This window comes from Vigna unguiculata, chromosome 4 (genome assembly GCF_037176805.1).
Source record: "Vigna unguiculata cultivar grain cowpea cultivar isolate G323 ecotype 2 chromosome 4, ASM3717680v1, whole genome shotgun sequence".
NCBI lineage: Eukaryota > Viridiplantae > Streptophyta > Magnoliopsida > Fabales > Fabaceae > Vigna > Vigna unguiculata.
In genome coordinates this window covers 180,841-192,500 of record NC_140795.1, presented here as the reverse complement: position 1 = coordinate 192,500, position 11,660 = coordinate 180,841, and the positions used below count along the sequence as shown (strand labels likewise).

General features: G+C 33.6%; 3 non-coding genes across 3 annotated transcripts; 2 read left to right on the top strand and 1 right to left on the bottom strand.

Annotated features, from left to right (window-relative positions):
• Positions 1–7,629: 7,629 nt before the first annotated feature.
• On the top strand, positions 7,630–7,716 carry TRNAS-GGA (transfer RNA serine (anticodon GGA)). The gene has a single exon. It is a non-coding gene; the product is annotated as a tRNA-Ser (tRNA).
• Positions 7,717–8,820: 1,104 nt separating this feature from the next.
• TRNAT-UGU (transfer RNA threonine (anticodon UGU)) lies at positions 8,821–8,893 on the bottom strand. Its single transcript has one exon. It is a non-coding gene; the product is annotated as a tRNA-Thr (tRNA).
• Positions 8,894–10,725: 1,832 nt separating this feature from the next.
• Positions 10,726–10,798, top strand: TRNAF-GAA (transfer RNA phenylalanine (anticodon GAA)). Its single transcript has one exon. It is a non-coding gene; the product is annotated as a tRNA-Phe (tRNA).
• Positions 10,799–11,660: the final 862 nt, after the last annotated feature.

Here is an 11,660-nt window from a genome sequence, read left to right as displayed (position 1 = left end):
TCCCTCTGAATAACACTTTTCCTTGCCATAATGGTTAATTTGCTATTAGCATCAATGATAGAAGTCGGATCCTAGATGTATAAGTGGCTTCTCTTCCCTATAGAAGGAAATGAGATTCTTGCCAGATATATATAATAAAGAATTCAATTAACCGAATTTGCCCGATGTAGAGGCAATTAAGAAGGCTGCATAAGTAAATATATAACCTACGGAAAAGTGGGCTAGTCCAACCAATCTTGCTTGCACAATGGAAAGAGCCACTGGTTTATCTCTCCATCGAATCAAATTAGCCAAAGGTGTACGTTCATGAGCCCATGCCAAAGTTTCAATCAATTCCTGCCAATATCCGCGCCAAGAAATTAAGAACATAAATCCAGTAGCCCAAACAAGATGTCCAAACAAGAACATCCATGCCCAGACTGATAAACTATTCATACCAAAAGGGTTATATCCATTGATAAGTTGTGAAGAGTTCAACCATAGATAATCTCTTAACCATCCCATCAAATAGGTAGAAGATTCATTAAACTGTGAAATATTACCCTGCCATAGTGTAATGTGTTTCCAATGCCAATAAAAAGTAACCCATCCAATGGTATTTAACATCCAGAAAACTGCCAAATAAAATGCGTCCCAAGCGGAAATATCACAAGTTCCGCCTCGTCCCGGGCCATCACAAGGAAAACTATAACCAAAATCTTTTTTATCAGGCATTAACTTAGAACCACGCGCATCCAAAGCACCTTTTACTAAAATCAAAGTAGTTGTATGTAAACCAAGAGCAATAGCATGATGAACCAAGAAGTCTCCAGGCCCTATTGTTAAGAATAGAGAATTACTATTCTCATTTACAGCGTTTAACCAACCAGGCAACCATATGCTTCGTCCCGCATTGAACGCCGGACTGTTCGTTGAAGATAAAAGTATATCGAACCCATAGGAAGTTTTACCATGAGCAGATTGTATCCATTGGGCAAATATAGGTTCAATCAAAATTTGTTTCTCCGGAGTACCAAAAGCAAGCATGACATCGTTATGGACATAAAGTCCCAGAGTATGGAACCCCAGAAAGAGGCTAGCCCAACTTAAGTGGGATATGATAGCTTCTTTATGGTCTAACATTCTTGCCAAGACATTATCTTGATTCTGCTCTGGATTATAATCTCTAATAAAAAAGATAGCTCCATGAGCAAAAGCCCCTGTCATAATGAAGCCTGCTATATATTGATGATGAGTATATAAGGCAGCTTGAGTAGTAAAGTCTTGCGCTATAAACGCATAAGCAGGTAAAGAGTACATGTGTTGTGCTACCAAGGAAGTAATAACCCCTAAAGAGGCTAGAGCAAGACCTAATTGAAAATGAATTGAATTATTGATTGTATCATAAAGACCCTTATGCCCACGCCCCAATCTACCCCCCGGAGGAGTATGTGCTTCTAAAAGATCTTTAATACTGTGACCAATCCCGAAATTAGTTCTATACATATGGCCAGCAACTAGAAAAATAAACGCAATAGCCAAATGATGGTGTGCAATATCAGTTAACCATAAACTTTGAGTTTGCGGATGAAATCCTCCGAGAAGTGTTAGAATAGCAGTTCCTGCTCCTTGAGGGGTACCAAATATATGATTATTGGAATCTGGGTTTTGAGCATAAAGATTCCACTGACCTGTAAAAAATGGACCTAATCCCTCGGGGTGCGGCAAGATATCTAATAAATTGTTCCATCGAACGGATTCCCCCCTGGACCCCGGAATAGCAACATGAACTAAATGCCCTGTCCAAGCCAAGGAACTTACTCCGAATAGTCCTGACAAATGATGATTGAGGCGGGATTCGGCATTTTTAAACCACGAAACACTCGGTTTCCATTTTGGTTGTAGGTGTAACCAACCTGCTATTAAAGATATAATAGAAAGTATTAATAGAAAAATAGCTCCAGTATAAAGATCCCCATTAGTACGTAAACCGATTGTATACCACCACTGATAAACACCAGAATAGGCTATATTAACAGGACCTAGAGCACCCCCTCGAGTAAAAGCTTCTACAGCTGGTTGACCAAAATGAGGATCCCAAATTGCGATGAGCAATAGGTCTTACATGTAAAGGATCCTGTACCCATGTCTCAAAATTACCTTGCCAAGCTACATGAAAGAGATTCCCGGAAGTCCACAGAAAAATGATTGCTAATTGCCCGAAATGAGAAGCAAAAATATTCTGATAAAGACGTTCCTCAGTAATATCATCATGACTTTCGAAGTCATGTGCGGTAGCAATACCAAACCAAATACGACGAGTAGTGGGGTCTTGAGCTAAGCCTTGACTAAAGCTTGGAAATCTTAATGCCATAATGATTTTCAAATCCTCCTAGCTATTATCCTACTGCAATAATTCTTGCTAAGAAGAATGCCCATGTTGTGGCAATTCCACCTAGAAGGTAATGTGTTACTCCTACAGCACGTCCTTGTACAATGCTCAAGGCTCTGGGCTGAGTAGCAGGAGCAACTTTTAATTTATTATGAGCCCAAACAATGGATTCAATAAGTTCTTGCCAATAACCACGCCCGCTGAATAGAAACATTAAACTAAAAGCCCATACAAAATGTGCACCCAAGAAAAAAAGACCATATGCAGATAATGAAGAACCATAAGACTGAATTACCTGGGATGCCTGCGCCCATAAGAAATCACGAAGCCACCCATTAATGGTAATGGAACTCTGCGCAAAATTTCCTCCTGTGATATGAGTTACTATCCCTTGATCACTTATACTACCCCAAACATCTGACTGCATTTTCCAACTGAAATGGAATATAACTACGGAAATTGAATTGTACATCCAAAATAGTCCTAAGAAGACATGATCCCAAGCGGATACTTGGCATGTCCCCCCTCTTCCAGGTCCATCACAAGGGAAACGAAAACCTAGATTTGCTTTATCCGGTATCAATCGTGAACTACGAGCAAATAGAACACCCTTTAAGAGTATCAATACTGTTACATGAATTGTAAATGCATGAATATGATGGACCAAAAAATCCGCAGTTCCTAAAGGAATAGGTAACAAAGCAACTTTACCGCCCACTGCTACTAAATTTTCACCTCCCCAAGTCAAACTGGTACTTGTTGCTGCACCTGGGGCTGTTGTGCCAGGTGCTAAAGCGTGGGTATTTTGTATCCATTGAGCAAAGATCGGCTGTAATTGTATAGCAGTATCTGAAAACATATCTTGAGGGCGCCCTAATGCGCTCATGGTATCATTATGAATATACAAACCAAAACTGTGAAAACCTAAAAAGATACATACCCAGTTAAGATGTGATATGATTGAATCACGATGTCTAAGGACACGATCTAATAGATCGTTGTATCGAATAGTCGGATCATAATCTCTTACCATAAAAATCGCTGCATGCGCAGCAGCACCGACTATGAGAAATCCACCAATCCACATGTGATGTGTAAACAATGACAGTTGTGTACCATAGTCAGTAGCTAGGTATGGATAAGGAGGCATAGAATACATATGGTGAGCTACAACAATGGTCAAAGAGCCTAACATAGCTAGATTAATAGATAATTGAGCATGCCATGACGTTGTTAGAATCTCATATATACCTTTATGACCCTGGCCTGTAAATGGACCTTTATGTGCCTCTAAAATGTCTTTTATATTGTGACCAATACCCCAGTTGGTCCTATACATGTGACCCGCTATCAAGAAAAGAATTGCAATAGCTAAATGATGGTGTATAATATCGGTCAGCCATAAACCTCCAGTTACTGGATCTAATCCTCCACGAAAAGTAAGAAATTCTCCGTATTTTGACCAATTCAAGGTAAAAAATGGGGTTGCTCCCTCGGAAAAACTCGGATAAAGTTGAGCCAAAAGATCCCGATTTAGGATAAATTCATGAGGAAGTGGTATCTCTTTGGGATCTACTGCAGCATTTAGAAATTGGTTAATCGGTAAAGATACATGTATTTGATGTCCTGCCCAAGAAAGAGACCCCAACCCTAGGAGCCCTGTCAAATGGTGATTCAACATAGATTCTACATCTTGGAACCAAGCCAATTTTGGAGCAGCTTTGTGATAATGAAACCAACCAGCAAAAAGCATTAAGGCTGCAAAGACCAATGCACCAATTGCAGTACAATAGAGTTGTAATTCATTAGTTATTCCAGATGCTCTCCAAATCTGAAAAAAACCAGAGGTTATTTGTATTCCTCGGAACCCCCCCCCTACATCACCATTCAATATTTCTTGACCCACTATTGGCCAAACCACCTGAGCACTAGGCCTAATGTGAGTAGGATCACTTAACCATGCCTCATAATTGGAAAAACGAGCACCATGAAAATACATGCCACTCAGCCAAAGAAAGATGATAGAGAGTTGGCCAAAATGCGCACTAAAAACTTTTCGGGAAATCTCCTCTAAATCATTAGTATGGCTATCAAAATCATGAGCGTCAGCATGTAGGTTCCAGATCCAAGTAGTAGTATCTGGTCCCTTAGCTATTGTTCTTGAGAAATGACCAGGTTTTGCCCATTCCTCAAAAGAAGTTTTTATAGGATCCCTATCTACCAAAATTTTAACTTCTGGTTCCGGTGAACGAATAATCATTGAGTCCTCCTCTTTCCAGACAACACATACAAAGAGACCTGCCAACATAAAACAGAATTAGTGAACTTATTAGAGATGTTTCTATTGAGTTTTGTTCTCTCCTATCTCTCATGTATTGGATATCTTAGTAAATTTCATTTCTTTAGTTTTTCACTAGAACAATTATGATCTCGAAGTCAATTCGGGGCAAGTGTTCGAATCTATTATGACATAAGAGTGAGGCGCTCAACGGACCTATTTTAATCTTCTAAGACCTTTTTGGGAACTCTGAATGGAAGTTCAATAATTTTTCGTGCAGCCTAATCAAATGTATTCAGATTTTATTCTAATTCTATTCCTTAGATTTTATTTTTTTTTTTAGATAAAGTATAAGTATGTACTCTATTTCAAATTGAGCAGGCATTAGCATTCATTATTAGGCAATATACCTATATTTTATTTCTTTTTTTGAAGGTCTCTTTTCTTAATTTGATTGAATATTAGTTTAAATAACAGAAAAAAGGAGAAAATTATCTACTGTATCCACATCTCGTTTATTTCTATGAAATACTAGACAAAATCGAACAAAATTAGAAGGGATATATTTAAATTATGTGATTGGTCGTTCCTATAGAAATGATTTTTGAATTTGATAGGGACAAGAAACAAGAATTTATAACAATATATATTTATCTATCTATATCTTTATATAGATAGATAAATATATAAGAAAAAAAAGAAACAGAGTGTTCTTATTCAAAACGCCCTGTGATCTTCAACCAATTCTGTGCTGCAATATAATTACCGGGGGTGAGAGCTATAGCTTGTTTCCAATATTCAGCGGCTTGATTAAACCAAGACTCCGCAACTTCTGAGTCTCCCTGCCGAATGGCCTGTTCTCCTCGGTCGAAATAGGTGAGTCAATTCCTTTCCTTAGAACCGTACTTGAGAATTTCCTGACTCATACGGCTCAGTAGTCAATTCTTTTTTTGTTCTATTATCTTGAAGTTAACTAAAAGAAAAAAAGAAATTATTAATATGAGTTTCAAACTTTCATTTTTACTAATAAATAAAGAATTTCAAAGAATTTCATCTTTTTTTTTAGTTTTATCTTTTCTCCTACCTTCAGAAAAGGGAATCAAGCATTGGCATTAACGCCCTAATTCTAATTTTCTGAAAGGTAACTATCTCGATTTTATATATCATATACAAAAATATATGATAGATTCATTTCTATAGAATCTTGGTAAAAGTTTTTTCTTTCTTATCTTATAAGTTCTTATAAGTAAAGAGAAAATACTTTCTATCTTTGGGATTTGATACTACACCGCTGCTCAAAATACCAGGGGATCCTTTTTATTACATAAGTGGATTCCTGACTTCTTTATTTATCATGAGATAAGGAAGCAGTTTTTATTATATCGATTGAAAACCGTGTTAATTGATCCTTACGATGCTTCCTTTATCAATTAGATCTTTTATCCATAGAAAAAGAGGGTATCTAGACATATCGATTTCTTCATATTTTTACTTCTATGAAGTTTCTTTGCTACAGCTGATAAAAATCGTTGTTTTGAACGATATATATATGTAGAAAGCCTTTCTTATTTATAATTATTTATATTTCTATATTTCTTATATTAAAATTTGTGGATTTGCTTGTTCTTTTCTTTTTTCTTTCTATAGTGGAGATAGTCGCACGTAATGACAGATCACGGCCATATTATTAAAAGCTTGGGGTAAAAATGGGTTTCGTTCGAGCGCCCGAAAATAATATTCCAAAGCTTTAGTATGTTCTCCGTTACTTGTGTGAATAAGGCCTATGTTATAAAGTATATAACTTCGATCATAGGGATCAATTTCCAGTCGCATAGCCTCATAATAATTCTGTAAAGCTTCTGCATAATTTCCTTCAGATTGAGCTGACAATTGAGCTGACATCCGTTACGGTCGTCATTCGGTTCAAAGAATCTCCGCTCCAGAACTGTACGTGAGATTTTCATCTCATACGGCTCCCCCCTTATGTGTGTAATGAGAAAAATCCATCAAATCAAAAAATATTCCAGTATTCTCATTCTCAACTGAACAGAGCTAGTGTTTTTACAATAAATCTCTAGCCAACCTTCCTGTCAAAAATTATTTCTTAACATTAAGTATGTAGGTACTTGATAAAAAAAAATAAGAACTTCAACAATTTCTTTGTCCTCTACGCTGCTTAATTTCCTGGAATTAGTCACCTCAATAATCTTCGATGGTTCTATGGGTATCCAAAATATGAACGAGATGGATATTATTGTCCCAACCATTCCTGTTAGTCCCAATCTCGATAAGCCATGGATATAGATAGATACAAAGTTTTCGTGTCCTTGATTCCCAAGCGTAGTGCTTCTTTCCCAATGTTGCCTATCAGTACTAGTAATTTGGGGTTGGACCTAACCCCATAAGTATAGGTATAACCTTTCGCTTAATACTAGAAACCTAAATTCAAGCATATAAGGCTTCATTAATCGAGGATACACGACAGAAGGAATTAATCCTTTTATTTACAAAATTTCACCTTCAACACGCGTGGGGTTTTTCCATTCCATTTTTTTTTGACCGAAATCGGTCAAAAAAAATGGAATCAAATCACACCATCTCTGTAATAAGTGAATGCCCTTTTTTCTCCTGAAGTTGTCGGAATTATTCGTAATAAGATATTGGCTACAATTGAAAAGGTCTTATCTATAAAATTTTCATTTATCCGAGATCTAGGCATAGGTAGAAATCCATTCTATAATTTAATTAATCATGGTGTGAGAAATCAATCCCACAAATAAAGGAATTGTATAATTATAATACAGTGCGAAATAACGTAAAAATGAACTCATCAATCAAATTTGTTTATCCTAAGACCTTGTAGGAGGTTTTTTTTTAATTTTACTTTGTATTTTTATAGTTTGAATAGGTTTTATGCATTATGAAAAATAGGATTGATTCACTATTCAACATTCAACCGGTTTCTGGGCATCATTATATAGGAGAGATGGCCGAGTGGTTCAAGGCGTAGCATTGGAACTGCTATGTAGGCTTTTGTTTACCGGGGGTTCGAATCCCTCTCTTTCCGAATCTTTACCAAATTCATCAATATTACTCATCCCAATGCATACCATTATTTCATATTTCAAATTTGTTTGTTGATATGGACAACTTTATATTCCTCATTTTTCGGTAATACAAAAAATAGTGGATAACGGGTGGGCAAGGAATAAAAATTTTCGCATATCCATGTCTATGATATATGAATAGCAGAAAATCCTTGTAAAAAAAACTCTTGTTATTTTAGTTAAGTTTAAGTTGACGAGAATAATATTCTACAACCAGTAATTCATTTATTTTCAAACCACCCATTTATTATCTATTATTTGATTAATTAAACCTTTATATTGGAAAGGGTGTGAACAGTCAAATGATTTGGCAATTTCTCATGGGGGGCTGAATCAAAATAATTTTGAATAAGAGTTTTAGATTTTTGTTCATCCTTTGCTGTAATAATATCTTGAGGTTTACAACGATAACTTGGTATATCCACTATACGACCATTAACTAAAACATGTCTATGGTTTATAAATTGGCGGGCTTGAGGAATAGTCGCAGCCATACCCAATCGAAAAAGTATGTTATCCAAGCGCATTTCAAGTAGTTGTAATAAAACCTGACCAGTTGATCCTTTAGCTTTTCCGGAGATACGAACGTATTTAAGCAATTGTCGTTCTGTAAGACCATAATGAAACGCAAATTTTTGTTTTTCTTCTAAACGAATACGATATTGAGATTTTTTACTGAAGCGCAATTGATTTCGAAATTCGTTTTTGACTGTTGGCCTTTTACTAGTAAGTCCTGGTAAATATCCTAGACGACGTATTTTTTGAAACGAGGTCCTCTGTAACGTGACATAAAAACTCCTTTTTTAAAATGAAAAATCTTATAAATCGAAATGAAAACTAAACGAAATGAAAAATATTATAGAATTCTAAATGAAGCGAAATCTACTAAAGTTTTATAGTACAAAGAAGAATTAGATGAATTTTATCAATATCCGAATTTATTGTATATAAAAGAATACAAAAAAGTAGGTTAATTTCTTGATTTCTTCCGCAGAGATCGAACTCTCCCAATTTTTTATTTCTAAAAAAGATATTATCAATTATGTAAAAAACAAATAGAGAAAAGCCGGTTATCGGATTCGAACCGATGACCATCGCATTACAAATGCGATGCTCTAACCTCTGAGCTAAACCGGCTAATGTAAACGAAATATACATATGCAGAAGAATTGAATGGGATCTTAGTTATCAATTTTTAGTTATTTATAACAAAATTCAAATTAATACAAACATCAAAAATAGAGAAAGAAAATATAGAAAATCAAACCCAATTTTTATTATTTCTATTATTTATTTTATCTGATAACATAAAGTGCAAGATAATAATTAATATTATATTAATATAATTTATTTAATATAATTTATTTCGATCTACTATTCTAGATATATATTATTAAATTGATTTCTTTCAAAAAGATATTTATTAGTACTTAAAGTAAATTTGAATAAATATAAATTTTAGTAAATATTTATTAAGGAATTCCATATTTCTAAGTAAATGTCTAATTCTATATTATATTCAATTAAAAGAATGGTTTTTTTTAGCCACTAGATTCGTTTTAGTTATATAAATTGTATATGAATAAATGGATTGTTTATTTTCTTTTTTTTTTTAAGCAAAAACAAAAAAAAAAAAAGAATCGACCATTCGAGTATTCTAAATTGTATGAAAAAAGAAGATAAGTAGGTACATAGAAGATAAGTAGATATGTGGTCTATATCTGTGTATATTGAATTGTTAATATATAGATATTAGAATTAGTTCTGATTCAAACAAATAAAGGTATCCAATATAGATGAAATAAAATCTATAATATTGGAGAAAGGGGTTTTTAATATTTAATAAAATAATATGTATTTAATGAATTCAAAAGTTCCCGCATAATTCTCATAATAGAAATGAAAAAAAAAGCATTCTATTATAATCAGATTCAAATAAAAAAAAAGATGGGGATATGGCGAAATTGGTAGACGCTACGGACTTAATTGGATTGAGTTTTGGTATGGAAACTTACCAAGTAATAATTTTCAAATTCAGAGAAACCCTGGAATTCACAATGGGCAATCCTGAGCCAAATCCTGTTTTCTGAAAACAAATAAAAATTCAGAAAGTGATAATAAAAAAGGGATAGGTGCAGAGACTCTATGGAAGCTGTTCTAACAAACGAAATTGACGACTTTTTTTATTGCATTAGTAAAAGAATCCTTTCACCAAAATTACAGGAATGGATCAAAGATAAACATTTAGAAACATATATATATACTGAAATACTCTTTCAATTTGTTACTTTTTATTTTATTATTGAAGATCTATTTGTGATAAAAATATTCACAAATGAAAAATGTGAATCAAATCAATTCGAAGTTGAAGAAAAGATGGAATATTTATTGATGAAATTATTCACTTCATCATAATCGGCTAAAACCCTGAAGAACTGATAAATCAGATGAGATAAAGATAGAGTCCTATTCTACATGTCAATACCGACAACAATGAAATTGAAAGTAAGAGGAAAATCCGTCGACTTAAGAAATCATGAGGGTTCAAGTCCCTCTATCCCCAAAAATACTTTTTCATTTTCTAATTTTTTTCCTATATCCTCTCTATCTTGAAGTCCTTATTTATGTGTTTTATTCGATTTATTATTTCCCAACGAAATTGGAATTTTTATTTTCATCAATTTCCTATCTATCATAATTTTCTTATCTATCATAATGACAAGGGACGAGTTTTGGAATAGATATAAATATATATGTGAAACACATAGAATTTTTTTTAATCAGAAATGTATAAATTAATATCTTATTTTTTAGCAAGGAATTTTCATATGCGTAATTAACGATTAACAATAAAAAATAATTATTACTGCGGAAACTCACTTACAAACTTTTTTTTACTTAGTTGATATAGATTCATTAACATAGATTTTAAAAATCTTTTAAAATCAAAGTATTAAGCTTCAAGAATGGTCGGGATAGCTCAGTTGGTAGAGCAGAGGACTGAAAATCCTCGTGTCACCAGTTCAAATCTGGTTCCTGACACAAGATTCATTTGTATGAGTATCTATCCCCCATATTCATTTTAATGAATATGGGGGATAGATACTCATACAAATTTGTGTTCTTCTAGATTCTGATACAAAACATATTTCTTTGATCTATTTAGGTATCTGTAGATATACTTTTCCTAGATGATTAAAGAATAGATGCAATTTTTTATTAGGTATATTCGCTTATCTATAGTATCTATATATATATAGATATAGATATATAGATAATGAATTCTTTATCTATTTTTTTCCTTTTTTTTCTGCGATACAAAAAAAGGTTTCTATTTCCATAATATTCGAGTGGTTTAATTAGTTGGTTAAAAGACCTAAAAGTCGAAGTTCTGGGGTGGAGTGAGAATATTAAGAATTCATCTGAGAAGGATTACCAAAATAGAATCGAGCCCTTTTCTTTGTGTTTTTTTTTTCGTGGCCGTATAATTGATGGTGATGTGCACGTTATATAGTTTATTATAAAGATAAAGAATTAGTTTATTATAAAGATAAAGAATTTTTGCAGTTCATCCTATTTCTTTTATTGGCTTGGCTGATAAGAACTCAGTATTGTTTTTGTTTTAGAATCTTAAGAAACTCCTATCCATCCTATTTTAAACCCTATAATTATTCATTCTATTATTTCTGAATTTTGTGATTTCTCACATAATAATATCTGAATGCAACTTCCATTACTCTGCCTGATTTAATGTCAATCAATTATTTTGTCTGATCTATAACAGAATGTACTTATATTCTTTGACTGGGGTTGCAGAAGTTTGGATTAGTTTATTATTTTTATCATTTAGTGAGCATCTTGTATTTCATAAAAATTTGGAGCAATATAATCTTTACGCAAAGGC